We start from the raw sequence: 12,731 nt of genomic DNA, 5'->3' as shown, positions 1-12,731 counted from the left end.
TTGAACCAAAAAAATCTTGAAATGAGTTTTCTCTCTTATTCATTGACCCTAAAATGACCCGGCCCGAAATAATCCGACCCGCTTGACCCGAAAATGGCCCGACCAACATATCAAAACAGACCCGAAACTCGAAATGACCTCTAACCCGACCCGAAATAACTCGGAATCAATGAGTGACCTGAATTGATCCAACCTGATTGATCCGTTTGCCAGGTCTAAATGGAGAGCATAGAAGCTCAAGGACAGGCTATCGTAGACAGCTACTTAACTGCCCTTCATAACCTGAGCACTCTAAAATTGAATCGTCTATCGAAATTAATTAGCATATTGCATGAGGGGGATGATTGTGGAATTTTTTTTATAGAAAATAGTGCATAATTAAAGCAGTTATCATGTTGACCAAATCTTGAACAGATTATTGTATCACTTCAATGTAATTACCGTATAGCACCATTAACACTCCCGAACATTAAAGCTTTACTGTTGGACGATTTGCCATATCTACGCCATTTCCATACGGCCGGCCACTTCTTCAACCACCCTATTTTCGGCCAGTCCAACAACCTACCCCCCCCCCCCCCCCAAAAAAATCCAAACCCTAATTGTAAAAAATCCCTTTTTAAATTGAAACATTCTTTCAATCATTAAAAAACGTGTACTGGTAAAATTGTTAATAAAACAGATAAATTACTTGTAATATGTGCGAATTTAAATCCATCATTTTCAAACTATTAACAAATTGATTAAGTTTGGAGAAGGAGAGAACGTAGAAAACTTTTTTTTTTAAAGAATAAAGGGGTAGTGATGGAAAATAAAAGGAGGCAAATTGTGTAGGATATAGTAAAATTGTGTTCGGAATTTAGTAATTGCGTTTAGGATAGGACCAATCTATAATATTTTGGGATCAGCGAGGTAAGTTGTAGTCATTGACTTTCAAATCGAAAGAGTTGGATATGAGTGTTCAAAAAAGGTTATAAAGTCAACAACTTTGTTAGACTCGCAAAAACAATACTTAACTACCACTTCTTCCAAGAAATACAAGTCTAAATTCACATATTTAATTATGCTTAAAAGTTTTCATGGAGTTTGTTAAGTACTATGAGTTGTGTTAACTACACATAGTCACCTTTAATTCTCAACTAGTTTTAATCCCTTGCAAAAAATGCACGGGTTATTTTTAAATCCATGCAAAAAATACATAATATTATTAGAATTCAATCAAATAAAAGTATTAGATTTATCTAGCACAAACAACAATAATAAAAATAATTTAATTAAGAAAAGTAATAATAATAATAATAATAATAATAATAATAATAATAATAATAGTTACCGTTTTAGTTTGATTTTTTACATTTTTTTTATGTTACCATTTTTATTTCAGTTTTTTGGGTAAATTTATTTTTCATTGTTGTTGTTGAATTTTTATGGTGGTTGTTACCAATTTTAGTTTGATTTTGTTTTTCAATTTTTAGTTTATTTTTCCTTTATAGGGTTGTTATGTATTATTAAACTTTGTATCAGTTTTTTTTAGGGTTATTTAATGTGAATACTCTGAACTACTAGGATCCTTCTCAAAATACTCCAACCTTTCATTTAACCACCAATACTACCAACTAATGCACTCCCTCCGATGTAACAAAATTGCCCTCTTTTTAACCTGATGTAGCAGGTAAACTATGAGGCGAGACCCACCTTTTTTTGTTTATTTAGAATTTTATCTTCTTCCCTTTACATTGTTAATGCTTACCTGCAAATTTCTTCTTATATAAATTCTCTCTCTCTCTCTCTCTCTCTCTCTCTCTCTCTCTCTCTCTCTCTCTCTCTCTCTCTCTCTCTTTTAATCCTACTATACTGCCTCTCTCTCCTTCAAATTTCTTCAATAAATGGCGATGCAAGTGAATGGCGATGAAGGATTAGGTAATGTAAGTTATAAGTTTATACATGCTGCAACAGCTGGTCAAATGTCACCATATACTTTATCACAGATCTGGGTACTACATTCAGATACTCCTGGTTGGATACTTGGATCCAGAATGACTTTAGTTTACTATAAGTCTATACACCTATTATTGATAAACTAAGATAACAGACTCCTCGTAGATGCACAAAAACTCATTGATATTGGGTTTTTTTCCCTCCGGAATAGCCATTTGATTCTAGAAGCCAGTACATAAATACTTCGACATACACAAAGGAATCATGGAAGGCATTTCTAAGATTGCAAATTACACGAGCTCAAAAATTTGGTTTCCCCAAAAGTTAATGAACATCACTATAGTGCAATCTAGCACAATTGTCAACATAACTTGCACAAATTGAGGAGAAGCAAAAAAACTCAAGTTTCCAACATTAGAAATATGTAGAAGAAAAACATCTAGCTCCATGCTTTTCCATCAAAAAATTAGGAGGTGCTTTATCAATTAAAACTAATGAAGGAATAAGGGGAAAAAATAGGGAAAGAGTGTGACTTATAAAAAAACCAGCCACCATAAAATAAGAAAACAACCAGTCGCTGTGAATATCAAGTGTGGACTGAAGTTTGGAGGTGCTTTATAAATGAAAAGTTCTACATAATGAAGCAAGAAAATACCGCAATTGGCGCAATTCTCTTACTGTGGCACCTGCCTCATAAAATAAACCAAAGTCAGTGCACGGAAAGGTATCTATTAGGTGGGGAATTGTGATGAAGTGTGCAGTAGAAGGAAGGAAGGAAGGAAGAAAGGAAGGAAGGAAGAAGAAAAGGTAAAAAAAAGAAAGAAATAAGGAAGTTAACAAAGGTAGGTAGTAAAAAACAAGGTAAATTTGTGTGTTTTAAACAAAGGCAACCAGTTGTATAGGTAGCCCTTCCACGTGTTCTACTAGGTGAGAAATGGTACATTAGTTGGTAGTTAAATAAAAGTATGGAGTATTTTGAGAAGGACCATAATAGTTCAGAGTATTCCCATTAAATAACCTTTTGTTTTTTATCAAATTCGAAGATTGTTTCTATGTTATGAAATTTTGATTAAAAACATAAGACAATGTCATATTGAATTCACTTGTTTATATATTAGAGTACTTTGTAACCAATTTTAGAGATTTTACAGACATCGGGAGATGGTAACAAATTGGTCAATCAAGTAAACATGTAAAAGACTGAAATATGTTTTCATTTCCTAAATGTTTGTGACCAAATTTAATTTGTGTACTCTATTAACACTATCACATACTAGTTGTCTGAAAATGATGACTTATACTTTTCAAAAGGTCACATAATAAAACTTAGGTAAACATGTACCAAAATATAATATGTGGCTATTTTAGTGATAATTGTTTTCATTTGTATATTCTATTGAGGTTATCTAAAATGGTAACATATTGTGACATATTGAATAATTTTGTGAACATGTTGAGATGTATATTAAGTTTCCCTATTGCAGCCGTATATATATCCTTCTACAAAATGTCACCATATTTAGATTGGTCACATATTAAACGATAAACTAAACATTTGGTAGTAGACTGTAAGTTGTATTCAGTTTTATCCTATAATACGGAATGTCAAATTTTGATCATCATTTGGAATACAATCATCTATAACTTCATCACTTAGCCAGATCATACACCCAAACCCCTATGTTCATCTTCATCCTTAATAAAAATAAACCACAACAATCACTTTTATAATAACAAACATTGGAAGACAAAAGCAACAAGGAGGTAGGTAATTGTTTAATTTTTAGATTCAATGTTTGAAGTTTACTCTTTTTTTTTTTTTTTTTTTTTTTTTTTTTTTTTTTTTTTTGTACGATGAAGATCTTGCTTTATTGTTGAGTTTTGTTTATTTTTGTATCAAAATTTTTAACAAATTTTATGATTGTTACCATTTTAGCTTGATTTTTTACATTTTTAGTTAGTTTGATGTCACCGTTTTTGGTTCATTTTTCGGTAAATTTACTTTTCATTTCTACTATTGAATTTTTGTTGGTGATTGTTACCAATTTTAGTATGATTTTTACAATTTTTACTTCATTTTTCATGCCTATGGTTATTGTGTTTTGTTAAACTTTGTATATGTTTCCATTTCCTAAATATTTGTGAACAAATTTAACTGGGTGTACTCTATTGACTCTATCACGTATTAGTTGACTGAAAATGATGACTTATACTCTTCAAATGGTCACATAATAAAATTAGGTAAACATGTTCCAAAATATAATACGTGACCATTTTAAGGATAATTGTTTTCATTTGTACTAATAACATATAAGAATACAAATGGTGACAAATGAATCTGAATAATGACGAATAGATCTCCATCAAATTTAATGGACCAATTAAATTAAGATTCTTCTTTTGTATTGATTTTTTTATACTTTCATGAAATAGATGAAGATGATGATAAGTTGAAGATGAAAGGAAAGTTATTTGTGTTTCTGGGAAGACTATTTGTGTTTTTAGAAAGAGAAAGTTAAAAAGAGAAATTATGCAGATGATGAACTTTGATGGAGGAAAAAAAAGAAAATGCCGGAGAAAATGAGCTCATGGACAAAGATATTAAGAAATCAACCATAAGTTTGTATTATTGTGTTAAAATATTGGGTTGGAAAATCAATGATGATTAAAATCATGCAACTAAAGTACCACCTTCAACACTACTACACACCATACAATAAGTCATCCGTCAATCCACATCACCACTATTCAACTCATTTGCTCAAAGGTTGGTACTATTCGACCCGTCGCAAGCTTGCAATGGATAGTGCCGTCACAAATGTGAATTTGTGATTTAGTATACCTTTAACCTCATCATTTATGTGTGACTTAATGAGTGTGTATGGGGTCATTGTAACTCCATTTGTGAGCTTAATTACTACTCCGTATTAGTTAAAAAGTGAGATCATATTGTGTATATGTGTGGACACGCCACTGTCGGGTTCTCACGGCCTTGAATTGCTATTTTGAATCGAGGTAAGAGTCATTAATCGAATGAAGAACTGATGGAGTCGTCACCAAGTTCTATGGTTAATTGGAAGAGTACGAGTTCACTTTAGATACTTGATCAAAAGAGCATAAAGCAATTTTGACTAGAATGATTAAAGCCTCTTAAACTCATCCCTAATCACTCTAAAGATTAACTCTCGCAACCTTAGGAATCGGACATCCGAAAATCACAGATTTTGAGTAAGAGGTAAAGGTACGTGTTCGGAAACCCTTTAATCGGACACCTACCCGCCTGCACTAATGACGGTCTTTACTAGGTCAAATCACACGACCTTCTTTTGCCACGACATCCCATTTCGAGATTTAGTTGTAGCCTTGTAGAGTTGTAGGTCACGAATGATGACTATGAGCCATGGTGATTAAGATAAATGAATACATCATTTGTTCTATTGAATTCTTTACGTTTACTTTATATATGTATATCAATGCTCGTTTTTTTGTGTACATATCTTTAGTTATATATTACAAAAAATTATAAAAGTTTGATTTCATAATGTATACTCACCAAGACAATTTCAACAATATCTCACATGACTATCATTTATGTTATGTATCATAATTCTATGCATGGAACATAAAAAGTATGATATATGAGTCCGTCTTGCTTCTAACGGTCACAAGCTTGTGACCTCTCTCTCTCTCTCTCTCAACTTGCCCTCCCACTTGTTTCTTGTTTGTGACTAGAGGTGGGCATTGTAGGAAATAATATGAACTTAGCTGATAAAAAATATCCTTAATTGAAACGCCGTGTAAGAACACTACCCTAAATCAGTAAGACCCCCACACAAGTGCTCATTGGGTTCTGTGGTCATTGATTCCAGAGTTAATGCCTCCTTCCCCACAATGGTGCACTCAAGTGAAAATTGTTCTCAAATAATTAGAATGGAGAAGATATAAGAGAGAAAGTATTATGATTTTTATGTGTGTAAAAAACTGTTGGAGAATGGAGGCTTTTATAGGGAAGAGAGGCTCCTCCAACAGTCACATAGAGATGCCAAAATCTGTAGATTAATGGTCATAAAACCAGTAATAAATGGTAATAAAATCGTAAATTAAGTATAGATATTATTGTGTAATAATGTTCCAAAGACTAGAATTCTAACAGTTAGAGTCCGAGGAATTAGTTTGGACCCAAATAAAAAACGTAGCCCCACCCCACCGCGCACGTGTCTCAGCGCGCACGTGTCATGAGCCGAGCCGAGCCGGACAGACAGCGGCGGCGGCGCGCACGTGGGGAAACTATTGTCTCTCCACTATTATCTAGTTAACACTAGATAATACACTCTCATATATAAAGTAATAACTCCCCCACTATTCTACCAATGTGGGACAAGTTTACTACACATTTTAGTTTGGAGCAACACCATACTCCAACAATCCCCCACTTGGTCCAAACTAAACAGATAGATACAGAAAAAATAATAAGGAGAAATGGCCATTATCAGGTGAACATAGTCTTGAATCTGACAATAATAGAAATGTGAGAACAACTCCCTCGAGTAACATAAGATCCCATAAAAACCTTATCTCATGATTGCATTAGACAATAGCCCCACATCTATTCTCATAGGAGGCGGCCAACACTCCACAATCACATAAGTGAATCCATCAAGTGTGTACTGCACACACCACTCAAACCCGTTGAGGTACGGAACTCATTAAGGACTACCACCTGCCCAACCTAACCCTGCAGTAAATAAACATGCTAAAAGGGATAAACTGAATAACATCCTTTATTCTTTAAATAAATAATATACAAGCAATGCTCTACGATTTCGTTTAACCGCATTGAATCTGGTTAACCAAAACAGATTGGGTTTCCATCGAAAAGCACTACATAAGTGGGCACAATCCCACCTTTTTAGCAGTTTCTGAAACTAGTTTACTATTCAAGACCTTTGTCAATGGATCAAAAATATTACTTTCTGACCTCACATAATCTAAAGAGATAACACCAAACTTGATCAAGTTACAAACAATATTATGCCTTACGCGTATATGCCAACTCTTGCCATTATAAGCCTTATTCTTGGCTACATGAATGGCGGATTACGAGTCACGATGTAGTGGCACGAATGACACGGGATTTGGCCAAAGAGGAATGTCTGCTACTAAATTTCTCAACCACTCTGCTTCTCGACCAGCCAATTCGAGAGCTATAAATTCCGATTCCATTGTAGATCTTGCAATACACGTTTGCTTGGATGATCTCCAAGATACAACTACTCCTGCTAAAGTGAAAATATAACCATTGGTAGAGTGTATATCATTATTCTCCGATATCCAAATGGCATCACATTATCCCTCCAAAATTGGAGGATAACCACAATAAGATAACCTAAAATCAGCAGTACCTTTAAGATATCTAAGCAAGCGAACTAATGCATTCCAATGATCATGACTAGGACTATGAGTATATCTACTCAATATCCCAACAGAACATGCAATATCAGGACGAGACGAACACATAAGATACATGACACTACCAAGAATCTTAGCATAACCAGCTTGATCCACACTTTCAAACAGATTCTCTTTTAATTGCACACTAGAATCAAAAGGTGTTCTAGCAGGCTCAACATCAAAATAACCAAACTTCTTTAAAATTTTCTAAACATAGTGAGCTTGACTAAGACAATAACCTTTACTAGTCTTTAGAACTCTTAAACCAAGAATGACATTAACCTCACCCATGTCTTTCATTTCAAAAGAAGTTTTAATCATACTTTTAGTATAATCAATAACATCTAATGAAGTGCCAAAGATAAGTATATCATCAATATAAAGTCTTATAATAACATTACCACTGATACGTGCATTTTATATAGTCTTTCTGAGCCTCTTATGCATGTATTTCTATGTAATTCTCGTAGTTTTATACTATGAGATGCCCCGAATAGTCTACTTTGGTTTGTTTGGCTTTAATTGCAGGAATGGACCCTAAAGTAGCGGAATCATGCCTTTCATTGCCCCTTTAGCTTGTATTTATGGAGATGGAAGAATGGGAGTGAAATTACTACTGCCTCGAGAAGCGTGAAGTGGTCTCGGAAGCTAAATCAACGAAGCAAGGAGCTATTTCAGTAGTGACTGACTTGATCGAAGGCTTTTGTTGTCTAACTCTTCGATCGAGTGCATATGGATGGTGAGAAGACCTCGATCGAGACCCTGCTGAGCTCGATAGAGAGGTGCTAAAATGGCGTTCCTCGATTGAGAAGAAGAAGTCTTCGATCGAGTTTTGGCTGGAAGTACTCGATCGAGGAGTTTGAATGTACTCGATCAAGAACTTTTCTATCAGTACACAAGATTTTATCGCGAGAACTTATTTATTAAGTTGCGTGTTTAATAAATATGTAATACTACGTATTTCTTAGGCTATGTACTCGACCGAGTAGTGTTGAGTGTATATTCTGTTTGGCTACTGCCGAGGAATACTCGGCTGAGTATGATGAATACTCGACCGAGTAGAGGATACTCGGCCGAGTATACTCTATACTCGGCCGAGTATCCGGTCTGGCGAGTAATATTCAGCGGTTTGATTAAGGAGTAATTAGGGCGTTATATAATTCCGATATCAGTTTCTAAAACATTATTTACAAAACCTAATCAACGTACGACGCTCTAATCACTCCAAATCTCTCCCTGTGTGTGTGTGTGTATGTGTGTGGACAAGCATAGCAATCGTATTCAATCTTCACCCTTTTCGTCGGTAAGTCCTCATCCCCATGTTTGTAGTAATTGTTCTAGGGTTTGTCTTTAATCATGAATTGGGGGAGATGGGATTTGCAATTAGTAATTGTGTATGTGATTATTGTATAGGCGAGGACTTCGTAGAGGAGCCATTCTAGTTGCCTGATTCTCGTCATTGCTGTTGTTGCTAAGGTAGTGTAGATACCTCATTTCTGCACCACGTAAGCTCGGATCCTTCTGAGTACCAGCCTCGTTTGCATGACCGACCAATTTGACCAACTCCACATCAATCAACTTAATTAACTTAATCGTTTTCCTCTTACGAGGGCACTTTCGTATTTGCATTATAATTCGAGTCGAGCATCGCTAATCGATAACTTAGTTCTTCTCGTTTCGTCAAACATGTAAGTCTGAGGGTGTAAAATCTCCTTTTATTTATTGTTATTTATCTTTTGTATCACCACTAATGTAAGGTTTATGTTGAAAACACCTCTTAAAACCGATTTCTAAAACCGTGCTTCAAAACCCCTTTTTACGGATTTCCAGAAGATAAACCGTCGAGAAAGGACGCAAAGAATCGCGCGCCTCTCTTGAAGGAGCGCAGTTCCTGCTGCGCCTCTTCGTGAGGCTGCCGCAGTTCCTGCTTCCTTTCTTTTTCCTTCGTCCTCTGTAATTCGTTCGTCTTTTGTTTGTTTCGTTTGTTTTCTTTAATTCTTTGATACAATAGTCTAATAGTTTCATGTATGTTATTTATCATTCATTAACACGTATAATCCATCATTAAATTCGACCTAAATCCCTTATAATCTCCATATTTGCGGGTTTTCGTCATTAAATTCAATCCGGATTGTAGAGATTCGATTTGTTCATATCGGGTTTCTGGAATTCGATCTTTGATATATTTTCGTCATTAATTTGTCGTTAATTCATCATGTTTAGCCTAATTTATTCACCTATGTCACTAATCAATCATTCTTTCATATAATTAATTCGTTAATTTTCCGTCTCATCCATGTTTTATTGCTTTTATGACCATTAATCATATGCAAATAACCTGATAATCACTTCCATCCGAGTAAATATGTTAATCAATCCATTAAAATCACCAATTAACATTAACGATTTGCAGTTCCGGCTTCACAGCCAGAACTCACCCTTGGAATGCACGCAAGAATCGCCGCGCCTCTTCCGCAGGGCGCAATCTTCACGCGTCTGTTCCAGGATGATTTCTGTCTCTGAACTCCCTTTCTGCCTTGACCTAGTTTAATTAGCTTACGTATAATTAACTATTATCCGTATTATCACCTTCTGACTTGTTCGTTAATTTATTCTTTATTCGTTTTTTTCCAAATTGTCCGTTTTAAGGGTATTTTCGACATAAATCAATGAATCCCGATGTAATTATTGAAATTTTCTATTATTGCATTATTTATCGCATTTGTATGATTTATTTGTATGCTTTCATATGTAATTGAGCATTAAATCCTACTTCGACCCAATTATTTGCTAATTACGTGTCAACCGACTTAGTTAAATTCACATGTTAGGATTAAAACTTGGATGTTGCATTGCATGCATATAATCGACGATATATCAAGTATAGATAATTTCCCTAATCATTAGTAGAGGCCGCTATCGAGGCGGGCGGGATTAGGTGTTCGATCAAAAGAGCTTCCTAATACGTACCCTCACCCCTTACTCTAGATCTCTGTGAACATCCGTGCTCATTGGCATCCACGAGAGTCATTCTAGACATAGAATGTTAAGGGTAACGATTGCTTGGTGTTCATGTCTCTACTTTGTGTCTTGACATGGCACGAGATATTCGAACGGTTCCAATTTCCCATAAAAATTGGTGGCGACTCCAACAAAAATGCAAACGCTTGTTCTCTTCCTCCCAAGCGCCCCCGTGGGCCCCCCGCTGTCCACAGGTAGGGTTTCCCTACTCAGTCTCTGGTTGTTGATTTAGATGTGTTTGCATTGTAATTGTTGTTATCTGCTGATCATCGGAGAAAGGCTGTTGTAGTGACGATTGTGATGTTGTAGTGTTGTGACGGTTGTGGTGTTATGACAGCTGTGATGCTGTGGTATTGTGACGATTGTGGATGTTGTGTTGATTGAGTTGGTTGTGGTGGAGTCACTTGCAGGAGTGGCTTCACACCCTAATTCGCCCTCCGTGGAACCCATCACGGGAGGGGATGTGCATATTAAGGGACAGGGATATCGCTCGTGGGGATTGGCTATGGTCCCCCACTGGCGGCGAGGATTACCTGTTGCGATGGATAATCTAGCAGGGCTACACACTTCGGTGTGTAGTCGGTTATTGTGTGAGATTGGGAGATTGGTTGGGAGGATGATCACCTGGTTACATTGTATATTGTCTTATCTTGATTGAACAGTACTGACCCCGTTGTTGTTGTTTTGTGGAATCTGCTGTGATCCATTCGGGGATAGTGAGCAGGTTTGATAGGTATTGCATTTGGTGAGCTTGGGTGGTCATGGGAGAGTCGTCACATGAAGTTGTAGTATCACAGTTACGAGTCTTAGTTTATGATTCATGTAGTTGTTAACATTCGGATTTAGTTTTGGTCGGATTTTGGAGTATTGTAAACATTTACTTTTACAGCACTTTTAATAAATGTGTTTGGACATACGCTTGTGATATGTACTAACCTCGGGCAACCGAGATGGTAACGTTCTTTCATGCTAGGGTGGTCCTGGTAAGGCACCTTGGTATGAGGGGGTGTTACAAAGTGGTATCAGACACTACAACGAAAACGCGGGAAACTGACGGAAAAATTAAGGCCATACTGACGGCATTTCCGTCGGTATTTCAATTTCCTGACGGAAAATCCGTCAGGAATCAGGGTCAGCTTATTTCGTCAGTAAAATCCCTGTACTGACGGAATTTCCGTCAGTCTTTCAAAATACTGACGGATCTTTGACGGAAAATTCGTCTTTAGTTCTAGGTCAAAAGTGACGGAAAATCCGTCAATTTTTTGCATTACTGACGGAATTTCCGTCAGTGTTATCTGACACGTGGCATTCCACGTAATTTTCTGAAATCACATTAAAAGAGGGTAGTGACGGACTTTCCGTCAGTATTTTCTTTTTACTGACGGAAATTCCGTCAGTTGCTAGACACGTGGCAGATCAGTCTGGTTGAAAAAATGACATTAAAAAGAGGGCAGTGACGGAATTTCCGCCAGTATTTCCACTTTACTGACGGAATTTCCGTCAGTTTCTAGACACGTGGCACTTTTGTGTCAATTCTGGGAAAATGAAGGGGAAGAGCAGTGACGGAAATTCCGTCAATTTTATTAAATTACTGATGGAAATTCCGTCGGTGGTATGAAAAAACAGGCATGGAAACAGCAGCCTGCTGCCCAGCCACGATGCGTTTTTTGCATCGTTTCAAATACAGCCACGATGCCTATTTGCATCGTTTCCAATATAACCTGATGAGGCATATTCTACACCCGCTGACCGAGTCAACATATTGAGCAAGGTAAAAGATATCCACAGCAAGTCAACACCTTGGACAACCTAACCGACGCAACCAGTCGGCCTGTCACTTGGGTCTCGGCCAGGCAACTAGCCAGCCGGGATACACATCCGCGTACTCACATCCAAGACCCCTCGGCATGGAGTCAACATTGCCGCCGGCCTGCCATGGGTCCCTCGGCCGAGGGTAGAACAGTCTTTCCACCTGCTCTGCCACTTGGCCACTACGTGACAAAAGGTGAAAGTCTATAAATACTCCTCAACCCTCATTGAGGAAAGGATCCGAAAATAATCAACTAAACACACTAATCTGGTATAAACTCCCTTATCTCTCTACAATATACTTTGTGCCAAGTAACACACAACTTAATCCCCTTTAAGTTTACTGACTTGAGCGTCGGAGTGAGTTCGCTCGGTGCCAAGCCGAGCCCTCAGTTTGTTCATTGTTTCAGGAGAGACCGAAAGGAAGAGTCAAGCAAACTTATCATTCTACAAGCTTACGTGGTAACAAATCCTGCTCCGGAGTTACACCCGGAACAATTGGCGCCGTCTGT

The sequence above is a fragment of the Silene latifolia genome, chromosome 10 (genome assembly GCF_048544455.1).
Source record: "Silene latifolia isolate original U9 population chromosome 10, ASM4854445v1, whole genome shotgun sequence".
In the NCBI taxonomy this organism is placed as follows: domain Eukaryota; kingdom Viridiplantae; phylum Streptophyta; class Magnoliopsida; order Caryophyllales; family Caryophyllaceae; genus Silene; species Silene latifolia.
Note: the sequence above shows the minus strand (reverse complement) of the source record.